At 44.8% G+C, this 12,500-nt stretch overlaps 1 protein-coding gene across 2 annotated transcripts in view; it reads left to right on the top strand.

Moving 5' to 3' along the window:
* The window catches only part of fam222a (family with sequence similarity 222 member A), a 60,923-nt gene that overhangs the window by 35,857 nt on the left and 12,566 nt on the right, over positions 1-12,500 (top strand). Inside the window, exon 1 of one of the 2 annotated variants that reach the window (XM_046842279.1) lies at positions 5,652-6,549. The exons of the other annotated variant lie outside the window; for it this stretch is intronic. The gene's annotated coding sequence lies outside the window, so the exon portion shown is untranslated. Of the gene's footprint in view, positions 1-5,651; positions 6,550-12,500 lie in introns of those variants that run through there. 2 annotated transcript variants of the gene reach the window in all.

Raw genomic sequence — 12,500 nt, 5'->3', positions numbered from 1 at the left:
AAAGAGAGGGAGTTGCATGGAGACCGAAACAGAGAAATGCAGAGAGAAAGAGAGACAAAGTTTAATGAGAGATAAACAGATAGAAAACAGGATAAGAAACGCGAGACGGAGGGATGGATAATGAGAGATAGACAGAAAAAAAGAAAAAAGAAAGAGAGAGAGACAAAGAAAGAGTGAACGTGTGAGACAGAGGAAAGGGAAGATGGAGAGACTAAGAGCAAAAGAGTGAGTGACAAAAGAGAGCGAGAGACAGAGGAAATAGAGAATGAAAGTGTACCACTCATCACCTTTTCATCAGCCTCCTCTGTACTGGAACAATAACCACACACACACACACACACACACACACACACACACACACACACACACACACACTCAGGTTAGTGTTGCTGCGCTTGTTGCTGTTGTGTGTTTAGCACTCAGTCGGGGCCCCGCAGCCCCCCCACCCCGGATGTTCTTCACTTTGAAGGGGTAAAAGTGCCACTTCAAAGATCACCGTCTCCCCGGCAACCGCACACTCGTTATCATTAAGCCACTAATTACCACTCGGGGACTCTGATTGGTCATAATTAGTGGTTAACTCTTCGTGTGCTGAGCTCAGCAGGGCCACTCGCAATCAAGGGCCAGGTTGCTGTGGCGATTAATCATCACGTTTTATTCTGGCAGATCGTTTCTCACTCCGTAAACTGGCGATTATAAATCCTCTGGGCTACAAACGGCTATGCTAGCTCGTGTTTGTTTTCTGTTACAGACAGACTAATATACACACACACACACACACACACACACACACACACACACACACACATTCTCTCTTCACCCCACCCCCAAATTCACTCATTCTTCTGAACTCACTGCAGACACTTCAGCACCATCTCATTCCTAAAGAACACCAGAAACCTTCTCCCTCCAGGTGGATTCACTTCCTGAACATCCTGTAGGATATCAGAGTGTCGAGTTTTCTGCTCTTCAGTACCTCTGAGCTGACTTTGGTGCTTGGACCCCTGAACCTATTATACATAGTACATGTATAAAGTATAACATAGTACACTGAGATTCCAGCATCTGCCACAAAATTCAGGAAGGTCACAGAAGATCTCAGGCTCTTCACCACAGGTCCCTGAGGGTCGTGTTGGTGTTTAGCATTGTGTAAAGGACCAGTGTGTCTGAGAGCAGGAAGGAGCTCAGTGTTGGTGCAGTGATCCTGCACATCTCCCAGTTCTGCATCAGAGGCCTGAACCACAAACACTTCTCTTGTAAAGTGTGTGTGTGTGTGTGTGTGTGTGTGTGTGTGTGTGTGTGTGTGTGTGTGTGTGTAAAATTCTAATTAGCGAGTGTGAAGTGGTGCGAGAGCAGGACAGGGTGAATGATAATGGCTCCGGAGCGAGAGACACGTCGCTTCTCACAAATTGATTTTTTTTAGGTGTTAAATGGATGGAGGCCTCCGAGACTGCAACACTTTTACACCTCCAAACATCTTCCACACGTCCTCTTTTCCTCCTCTTCTCCTCCACACCTTCTCCCCAAACACTCAGGACAGAGAGAGCTTCTGAAAAGAACAAAGAGAGAGAGAGAGAGAGAGAGAGGAAGTTTTCTGACTGAGACTCTCATAAATCACTTGAAGAGCAGGTTTCTTCTTTCTCCTGTTTATAATTCGCTCTTCAGACACACACGAGTGTGTGTGGAGGTGAAGAGAAGGAGAGGAGAGAGTGAGATAGACAAGTGGAGAGACAGATCGAGGTTTCAGGAGAAGGTCTGGGCAGAGTGATGGATCTGGAGGAGTGGCGAAGGAGCAGCTGCATGTCTGTGGAAATTCGGTGAGAAGGAAGGAACGAGGAGAGAGTGCTAATGGATTTCAGTGAAAGAGGAAAAAAAAGAGAGAGGGAGAGGGAGATCATATTTAAAGGTTAAATCAGCCTGAGTGTAGCCATCATCATCATCATCTGATTACACTCTTCCTCTCTCCCGCTGTGTGTTTGTGTTTGAGAGTTGGTGTACTGCTGAAGCTCCGCCCCCAGGCTCAGTCTCGAGTCACGTCCCTCATTTTAGATCAAATCCACACATCTGATTTTTGACATTTGTGTTGATCAGGGTGTAAAATCACGTCTCAGTGAACATGAACGTCGTACAGATGGAGCAGACAGAACATCAGGAGAGCAGACGGGTCACCAGCTGGAACAGAATCACACATGGTGTTTAAATTGGGGCCATAAAATGCAGGAAGTGTCCGGATTTTTATCCTTTTATAGTTACCTGTAACGTTGAGGAACATCTGGGAAACAAGTCCCTGTGAACGAGTTATTACTATAGAAACGTGAACACACACTCCGAATACCATGTAATAAAGCGCACTGTACCACGGCAGCGACGGAGGAAGGTTCAGTTTAATCCCCTTTCTGTCTGAGAGAACAGGGGGATCAGTTCCATCATGGTTTTCACTTCACCACAGGATCTGATCATTTCTCATATTTCCTCATCGAGCGTATGTGAGTTTGAAGGTCATGAGGGGCGTGTAAACTTCTGTAACTGCGCCGCGTCTCCCACAGTGGCCCCAGAATCTATTTATCTCTAAAACAGGAAACAGATCCGTCGCAGTGTGAACACAAATCTGATCCTTTTCACTGAACTGATCCGGTCCATAAACGCTGAGCTCTGATTGGCCGAGAGCCGAGGAGAGAAAACACACACCACTGAGTCAGAATCTGGTGTTAGTCATTACGCTGACAGCAGTTAATGATGTGTTAGGTGTGTGTGTGTGTGTGTGTGTGTGTGTGTGTGTGTGTGTGTGTGTGTGTGTGTGTGTGTGTGGAGGGCTGTCAGTGGCACCAGTGCGTCAGCGTCAGTTTGAAATCACAGCTCTATTGTAAAACAGCGCGTGATGCTGACACACACACACACACACACACACACACACTGTGAATAACATGGCAAGTGTGCGACTGGCAGCATGTCCAACACAGCTGATACTGACAATGTCTCAATGGGGAGAGAGAGAGAGAGAGAGAGAGAGAGAGAGACCTGACCTTCTGACCTTCTAAACTTCTGACTAATAATTCAGAACCCACCAGATCTCAACATAGAGAACTGACTCTGTCCTGAGCTCCTCACTGCCTCTCATCATCACTACTGGCAACTGTCTTTCTTTCTTTCTTTCTTTCTTTCTTTCTTTCTTTCTTTCTTTCTTTCTTTCTTTCTTTCTTTCTTTCTTCCTTTCTTCCTTTCTTTGTTTCTTCCTTCTTTCTCTCTCTCTGAGTAACTCGTATCTCCCCAGATCTCACTTCTATTTTTTCCTCTTTATATCCGTCTGCATCCCCAGTGTCCTCTGCTGTCACTTCTCCTGCTCTCTGTCATTCTTTATCTGACTTTCTATCCATCTGCCTCTCACCCTCTTTCTCTCTGTCCTCCTCTCCTCCCCCTCTCCTCTCCGTTCACATGACACAGTTTTGGATTCTGCACGTTCTCTCGCTCTATCGATGGCGGTTGAATCAATGTTATCTCTTTTCCTCACGCCTTGGCCTGCATCGATCCTCCTCCTCCTCCCTCCTCCCTCCGTCTGTCTCACACTCGCTCAATTAAACACCTCTCACTGCGGCTCAGGGCAAATTGAAATCGGACACAGCCTCGAGCACACAGAGAGAATCAGCCTGAGACAGACGAGCGCGGCTTATAAAGCTGTGGCTGAGAAAACGGAAATTACAAATGAGAGGAGAGAGAGAGAGAGAGAGAGAGAGAGAGAGAGAGAGAGAGAGAGAGGAGGTGGTTCGCTTTCTTTAGCATCAGACTTTGAAGACTGAGTTTCCATGATGGTGGTGGTGGTGGTAGCTCTGTTTCTCCTCCTCTTCTCTTTAATCACTCCATCTTCATCTCTTCATCTTTATTATAAACAGCAGTAATGGGCACGGAGCAGTGTGAGCATCAAACTTCTCCACGCAACAGCACAAACTTTTCTCAACTCAACACCTCCAGGAACGTCTGGTTTTCTGGTTTGTCTGGGAAAATAATGTGTGTAGAATTTCCTGCAACATTCCTGCTGTGATGTTTTTCCTCTAACTGGAAATAAACACATTATGGTTAGAACCTTCTTAAAACAGTTCTTGCTTTCAGCCCTATTAGACCTTTTTAAGGAACCCTTTCAGGAACTTTAGAGAATCATTATTCTTTTAAGGAAATCAAGAACCTTTCAGGATCTCAAGAATAATTTCAGGACCTCATGATCTATTTCAGAAACTCAAAAAACATTTTTCTAAACTCAGGAACCTTTTAAGGAACTTAAGAACATTTTCAGAAGCTCATTGTTCTTTCCTGGAAATCAGGAACCTTTCCAGGAACTCTAAAATCAGGAACCCTTTCAGAAACTCAGGAATGCTTAAAGACAATCATTATACTTTCCAGGACCCTAAAATCCTTACAGGACCCCAACATTTTCAGCAACTTAAGAACCTCTTCAGGATCTTCAAAACCCTTTCATGAACGCAAGAACCTTTCAGGAACTCAAAAACCCATATCAGGAACTCAGGAACTCTTTAAGGAACTCAAGTAAGGAAGTTTCTGCTCTTGAGGAACCTAAGAAACTGAGTAGATTAGTTTAGCTAGGAAGTGATTGAGGAGGAGCTTGTGGTGCTGAAGGGCCCTGATTGGTCAAACTCATGTTTTTTTTTACATCAAACCTTTTATTGTTTGTTTGTTTTTTTAAGAATCTCAGCAGAAATAAACAGCAGGAAATAAGTTTATATTTGTAGAGTCCAGTTTTCTCTCTCTCTCTCTCTCTCTCTCTCTCTCTCTCTCTCTCTCTCTCTCTCTCTCTCTGCAGTTTTAATCCCTCAGCAGTGTGTGAGTGTTCCTGCTCCATCACAGGGTAAATCTGTGGTGGCCTCCTGCGCTTCCTCGGCCTCGTCCTAATCCCCCAAGTGCTGCTGTGTTCAGCACTTTATTAGCACGACTGACACCACGCACTACGCTATTAGCATTAGCTCTAGCGGCAGCATTAGCATCAGCTTTAACGATCCCCAGATCCGTATTGAGCCTCGTCATCAGTTTGGCTTCGTGTCATCTCGGTCCACCTGCTGCCTGAAGAGGAACCGCAGATCCCTGCTCTAACACACACACACACACACACACACACACACACACACACACACACACACACACTACACACACACTGCCAGAATGAGGCATGTTTATAATATTAGAGTGCAGTGACAGAGCAGATCTGTGGACGTTTGATTTGACGTGATGTGAATCTGATGAGAGGGAGGCGTGTGTGTGTGTGTGTGTGTGTGTGTGTGTGTGTGATGAATTATGAATAGAGCAGACTAAACACTTTGTGTCAGATGCAGGTCTGTGCTGGTGATTTGCCCGGGGCTTGAGTGGAACAGGACGTCGTCTCTTTCCACACGTCAGCTTCAATTTCCTCAGCACTTTATTCCCTCTGTCTGTGGAGCTCCTCATCACTTCCACCAACATCTGCACATCTGCACATCGCTCTCACCTCTGCGTGGTGAAGGAAATGTTCAGAGTCTTCACGCTGGACCTAGAGCTTATCGAGCGTGTGAGTGGGGAATCGCAGGAACGTCACACCTCAGGCTCTTCGGCGTCGATCCGAGCGAACTGCGGGATGGATGATGTCATTCGAGTGTAAGTCGTCATTGAGGTCACGTCCTGTGTCATGTGACTTTATAGAAATGAGCTTATCACGCTGCACTGTTTGCTCCATCGTCTCGCGTTCCGCTCACTTGTACAGCCGAGAGGATTCACGTGTCACTGTGTTCCAGAGTTCAAGTCTGGTGAACTCTGACCTGTGAATTGGCATCACGTCTAGACGTGTGATCGATACACAGAAATCAAACAATCTCACATTGTACCCACAGCAGGTACACAAACATGTGGCTTCATTGTGATAGTGTGTGTGTGTGTGTGTGCGATACTGCGGGGCAGTTATAAAGAAATAATACCCCTCAGGGTTGTGCCCTAGTGCACTACGTAGTGCGCTCATCCCCCTCACCCGCACTCTGTAGTACAGCTGAGCGTGCAGGACGCTGACACCGTCACCTTGGCAACAGACCTTGCCGCGCTGCAATTGGTCGACTCTTGGGAATATGCAAATCCCGGTCGTGTTCTGATTGGTCAGGGGGTGTGGCCAAGCAGCTCCACACCCACGGAGGTTCCGGGTTCCATTGTCAGTCCGGTGGAGCGGCAGGAGGAGAGAGGAGCTACTGAGGGGAGAACTCTGCTCTCACACAAACACACACACACACACCGGTTACTGCCGTCATACTCGGATTATAACCTACACACACGCACACACACACACACCGAGACAGAAATCCTTCCCGGACTGAGAGGAATAAACAGTTTCCTGGACCCGGATTATTTATTACTCTTTATTACCGGCATGACGGAGTGTTAAACCCCCTGCCTGCCTGTGTGTGTGTGTGTGTGTCTGTGTGTCTGTGCACGAGAAAGTGTGTGTGTGTGTGTGTGTGTGTGTGAAGTGAAGTCACACTGCTCGGAGCTGTATGGAGGTCTAAAGAGGAGCAGAAGGGGTTTATGGTAAGACCTTTTCCTCTTTCAAGTGTGTGTGTGTGTGTGAGTGATATTTAACTTTATATACTGGATTACTTTATATACGACTGGGTTAGATACAATCTGATATAAATATAAATGATAATATATAACACTTTATTTAAAAAATGAATAATAATTATTGAATTTATTTATTAAAATCAAATGAATGATAGAAACTGATGTATTTATGTATTTAATAAAACTTATGTATTTATTACAGTTTAGATATAATTATATTCTCTATTTTGCTGCACTTGGGTTTTTCTAAAATTGTGATAACTATATACTATATACGTGTGTGTGTGTGTGTGTGTGTGTGTGTGTGTGTGTGTGTGTGTGCACAGATGGTGTAAACAGACTGTGTTTGATTATAGTTGTTTGTTGTTTTATGTGTTTAAGTGGAGGATCATAAAACAGGAGATAAGCTGCTGATTTATGGACCGAACATCACACACACACACACACACACACACACACACATTGCTGTTAAAGTTAATATTTCATCAGTGTGTGATGTTTTGGGTTCAAAAGGGACTTCTGTGTGTGTGTGTGTGTGTGTGTGTGTGTGTGTGTGTGTGTGTGTGTGTGTGTGTGTGAGTGAGTGAGAGTAGCATGTGTGTGAATGTAAAAGTACCAGAAATTCCAATCTTGTCTGTAATTTTTTTTAATGTGTTGTTAATTTACAGTGCTGAACAATTCTGCTTTCTGACTGGTGGGTTTGTGTGTCTCTAGTTCTGAATGGTGATTGGTGTGTGTGTGTGTGTGTGTGTGTGTGTGTGTGTGTGTGTGTGTGTGTGTGTGTGTAGTTCTGGGTGGAGATTGGTGGGTTGGTGGTGGACATAGGCTATGAGGGACATATGTTTGTATTTGCTGTAATGGTCTGAGTCTGAGGAACAGTCTGAATATAAGGAACAATCTGAGGAACAGTCTAAATATAGGGAACAGTCTGAATTTGAGGAGCAGTCTGGGGAATAGTTTGAGTCTGAAGAATAGTCTGAGGAACAGTCTGAATCTGTGGAACAGTCTGAGCAGTACACTGACCGCTTGTCAGGTGATCAGGTGATTGTATCTCTCACAGAAGTTGATGGATCGTCTTGGTCTCAGGAGGGTGTTATTGGAGCAGCAGAGATAAACGTCCTGATTGATTGATAGATACGCCTCGGGTGAATCTGCGCTCGTCTTATTAAACATGAATATTTTTAGAATTGCAGAACTCCAATTTCCTGCAGCGTAGATTCATCTGTCATCCACTACAACACTCACCTGAGTCTGATTCAGCACTTCACTGATCACTGTGAGGAGGCGTGGCCTGTGTGTGTGTGTGTGTGTGTGTGTGTGTGTGTGTGTGTGTGTGTGTGTGTGTGTGTGTGTGTGTGTGTGCGTGTAAACAGAAGGAGCATTGGCCTGTGTAAGAAACGTTGGTGGTGAGTTGGTGTGATTGTCAGGTGAAAATCTGAATTTTCTGACCAAGCCTCAGTGTGTGTGTGTGTGTGTGTGTGTGTGTGTGTGTGTGTGATAGATAAATGTTCTTCAGTAGATTTCAGCAGTGTTTCATCACTGTGTAACTGCAGATGTGAAGACAACGCCGTTGCGTTTCTTCACACCCGAGTCTTTCTGTAAGCTCCGCCCACCGCACTGTGATTTGCTCAGGTTCCTCTGAGTTCACAAACAATTCTTTCTTTGGGTTTTCTCAATTGTTGCATGTTTTTATGCTCATCCGTCTCCCCTGTCTTATCCCTGTTTCATTCTGTCTCCACTTCTTCTCCTATCAGTTTTCTCTTCTTCTTCTCCCAGTCGTCTCTCGTTCTCCCCATTCTCCTTTATGTCTCATTCCAGTCTCATCCCCGTCTCCTCTCCTCCTCCTCCCAGTTTTCTCTCCTTTTACCCCCAGGCTCCTCTCTGTCTCAGTCCAGTCTCCTCTCTGCCTCCTATTCTTCTCTTCCAATTTTCTTCTCTGTCTCATCCCTGTCTCCTTTTCTTCTCTTCCCAGTCTCCTCTCTGTCTCATTCCAGTCTCATCACTGTCTCCTCTTCATCTCCTTCCAGCTTCCTCTTTGTCTCATCCCAGTCCCCTCTCTGTCTCCTCACAGTTAAAGTGCTGGTGTTTTTTTAATGTTTCACCCTGAACTCTGTGTGTGTGTGTGTGTGTGTGTGTGTGTGTGTGTGTGTGTGTGTGTGTGTGTGTGTGAGAGAGAAAGCATGATGAAGTCTGATATCAGAGATGATTAACACACACTCAGCTCGAGTCCTTCACTGTGATGATCTCACTGAATCAGTGACGGAGAATGTGCGAGAAACAGGATCGTGTCTCTCACGGGTCTCAAAAGTGTCTCTGACTCGACCGACTGAGAACAAAAACAAAACCTGTGATGGAAAGATCACAGAATAAAGTGTGTGTGTGTGTGTGTGTGTGTGTGTGTGTGTGAGACAGAACTGTGAGACTAGGACATTTTAACCTGTTTACACACTCCAGAGATGATGAGTTGCAACATTAAGCTGCTCAAAGTTCACACACACACACACACAGTTGGTAATAGCCGTGGCTCACAGCTGCTGTTTCCCAACTACAAAGTGTTGCTGACTAGCGGGAAAAGGGCACAGAGACCCACACACTCACACACAATAATGCAACAGACATGTGGAAATAAGTCAATAGCAAGTGTGCGTGTGTGTGTGTGTGTGTGTGTGTGTGTGTGTGTGTGTGTGTGTGTGTGTGTGTGTGACCCCGTCTCACTCTCCATGATAATGACAGGTTGCTAGGCAGCTTTAGCCCCGCCCCCTTGTCTCTGTCATTTATATCTCTTGCAGATGGAGTGTGTGATTAGGAGCAAAAGGATCAGCACAGGGGAATGGCTGTATGTTTGTGTGTGTGTGTGTGTGTGTGTGTGTGTGTGTGTGTGTGTGTGTGTGTGTGTGTGTGTGTGCTGAAGTAAGCAGGTCAATTTAGATTATCTCTCTGTGACACTCTCTCTCGTTGTCTGTCTGTCTGTCTTTCTTTTCTCTGTCTTTCACTCACTGTTCCTCTGTCTGGTTATTCTGTATAAGCTTTAAGTTATATGGAGTGAGTGTTATTGAGTCTGAGTGTGTGTGTGTGTGTGTGTGTGTGTGTGTGTGTGTGTGTGTGTGTGCGTGCGTGCATAATATGAGCAACATTATGGAGTGTAAGCAACATCTGTCCAGCTGTCATCCTGTCTCAGCCAATCAGACACCCTCATGGGTAGCAGCTGTGAAAATGTAGCTGTGTGTGTGTGTGTGTGTGTGTGTGTGTGTGTGTGTGTGTGTGTGTGTGTGTGTGTTCTCTCAAAGGACTATAAGAGTGCGTCAGAGCGTCTCTAAGACAAACACAGTTCGTGAATCTGTGAATCAAGACCCTGGTTACTGTGTGTGTGTGTGTGTGTGTGTGTGTGTGTGTGTGTGTGTGTGTGTTGTCATCTGATGTGAAGAACGGAGTGAGACCCTGAGAGTGAGACAAACAAAGTGTGGAGTTTATTATATATTATTATATCATATACGGTAACCGTTAAAGCTCACACACACACACACACAAACACTCACACTCTCTCTCTCTCTCACACACACACACACACAAACACACACACACACACACTGACACCATCAGAAAGTGGAGAAATCTGTGTGTGTGTGTGTGTGTGTGTGTGTGTGTGTGTGTATATGAGAGTCGGTGTGTGTGTGTGTGTGTGTGTGTGTGTGTGTGTGTGTGTGTGTGTGTGTGTGTGTGTGTGTGTGTATACATGAATATGTGTGTGACTGTGAGTTTATTTTAGTGTGAATGTGTGTGTGTGTGTGTGTGTGTTTGTGTTTGTGTATACATAGTAACACACATTTGTACAGTTGTTTTTTTTTATTTGTGTTGTGTTCCACATTGTTTATTAATACTGTAGAATTATATATGAAAGAACACATCTGGAATCTTTTCACAAGGAAACAAAATCATGTTAAACCCACAATATGGTTTATATTTTACATTCTCTAAAGGAGCTCCATTTAGCTTTGAGGACAGTTTGGGGTTCTGTAAGAGATATTTGATGAAGAACGAGAGTGATGAAGTGCTGCATCAGGTGATCTGACCTCCACAATCACCCACTCGAAATCCAGTTAAGATGGTTTGGGTTTAACTGGAGAGTTCATCCCAAAGAGTGAAAGAAAAGCAGCCACCAAGCACTCAACACCTCTGGGATGTCTTCAAGATTTTTGGAAGCCATTCTAGATGATGACCTCATGAATCTGATGAGAGAATGCTATGAGTTTGCTAATCATCAAAGCTAAAGGGGTTTATGGGTTTACCTACTTCAGACCTCCAGACGTGTTCTGTCATAGTTTGGATTCTTCAGTAGTAAAGTACAAATAAATAAAAACACTGTAGAAGCAGCTGTGTACAAACTTTTGACTGGTACTGTGTGTGTGTGTGTGTGTGTGTGTGTGTGTGTGTGTGTGTGTGTGTGTGTGTGTGTGTGTGTGTGTTGTGACATCAGTGCAGACCTACATGTTGCTACACTCTCACACGGTAATATCTCTCATATATTATAATGTGATAGTGTGTGTGTGTGTGTGTGTGTGTGTGTGTGTGTGTGTGTGTGTGTGTGTGTGTGTGTGTGAGAAAGCAAAAAGGTGACAGTGAAATGTCGCTAACACTCTAATTGCCTTTGTTGAAAGTAATTGGTGTCTGTTCTCACAGGAAAATTCTCACTCTCTCTCTCACACACACACACACACACACACACACACACACACACACACACTCACATATGTGCAGTTATATTTGTCTCCGAGTCACAACAAAGCTGTAAAGAGGCACATCAGTCTGGTTTAGCGTTAGCGTCTGTCTGAAGCGTCATGACATGCACTCATTGCATAACACTGCATTCTAGTGTGCATGTGTGTGCGTGCGTGTGTGTGTGTGTGTGTGCATGTGTGCATGTGTCCCTGGCTTTGTGAAGGTTCTATTGTGCATTTGCAGCCCCTCAGGAGACGAGGTCACCTTGTCTCCAAACAAGCACTAATCTCTTTTCTGTTGTCGTCTGTGTGTGATTAGTCGTGTGTGTGTGTGTGTGTGTGTGTGTGTGTGTGTGTGTGTGTGTGTGTGTGAGAAAGAGATTGTTGTTTTTGGGTTGTATACAGTAAAACTGTATGTGAATAAATATGTGGATGTGGTGTAATGAAGCGTGACATGCTAGCAGTACTGAGTGTTTATGATTAGCATGCTAACAAGCTTCATTTATTATACTAACAAGCTAGCGGAATTCAGATCCCATTATAACTCTCTAACCCTGAGAGACTCCTATCTGTCTCTCCATCTGACCGTCTCTCTGTCTGTTTCTCCACCTATCTGTCCCTCCATCTGACTGTATCTGTGTCTGACTGTCTGTCTCTCCGTCTGACTGTCTCTCTGTCTGTTTCTCCATCTGTCTGTCTCTGTACCTTTCTGTCTCTCCATCTGTCTGTCTGACTGTCTGTCTCCTTTTTGTCTGTCTCTTCATGTGTCTGTGTCCTCATCTGTCTGTTTTTTGTCTGTGTGTCATTGTAGATATTGTACTTGGCTCCGCCTCTTTCTCTCACACTTAATAAGATTTAAGCAGTCATCCTCAGACACACTAAAGAGGGAGCTGGAACAGTGCTGTGTGTGTGTGTGTGTGTGTGTGTGTGTGTGTGGTCTGATGTATGTCAGCACTGAATAAACACACACAGACAAGACAATTTATAGACACCACCCCCCCATACCCCACCCAACCACACACACTCTTTTAATCTGTGTCTGTCTCACTTTGTCCTTAATGGACCCTTAAGAGGTTCCCTTCAGACCGCACAAGGAAACCCCTTATTACATCTCTCTCTCTCTCTCTCTCTCTCTCTCTTGCTTCTGTCTCACATTTATAATCTGCTCTGTCCGTCTTTTTCTTTCTTTCTTTCTTTCTTTCT

The sequence above is a fragment of the Silurus meridionalis genome, chromosome 27 (assembly GCF_014805685.1).
Source record: "Silurus meridionalis isolate SWU-2019-XX chromosome 27, ASM1480568v1, whole genome shotgun sequence".
NCBI lineage: Eukaryota > Metazoa > Chordata > Actinopteri > Siluriformes > Siluridae > Silurus > Silurus meridionalis.
Note: the sequence above shows the minus strand (reverse complement) of the source record. Positions and strands in the feature narration are given on the sequence as shown.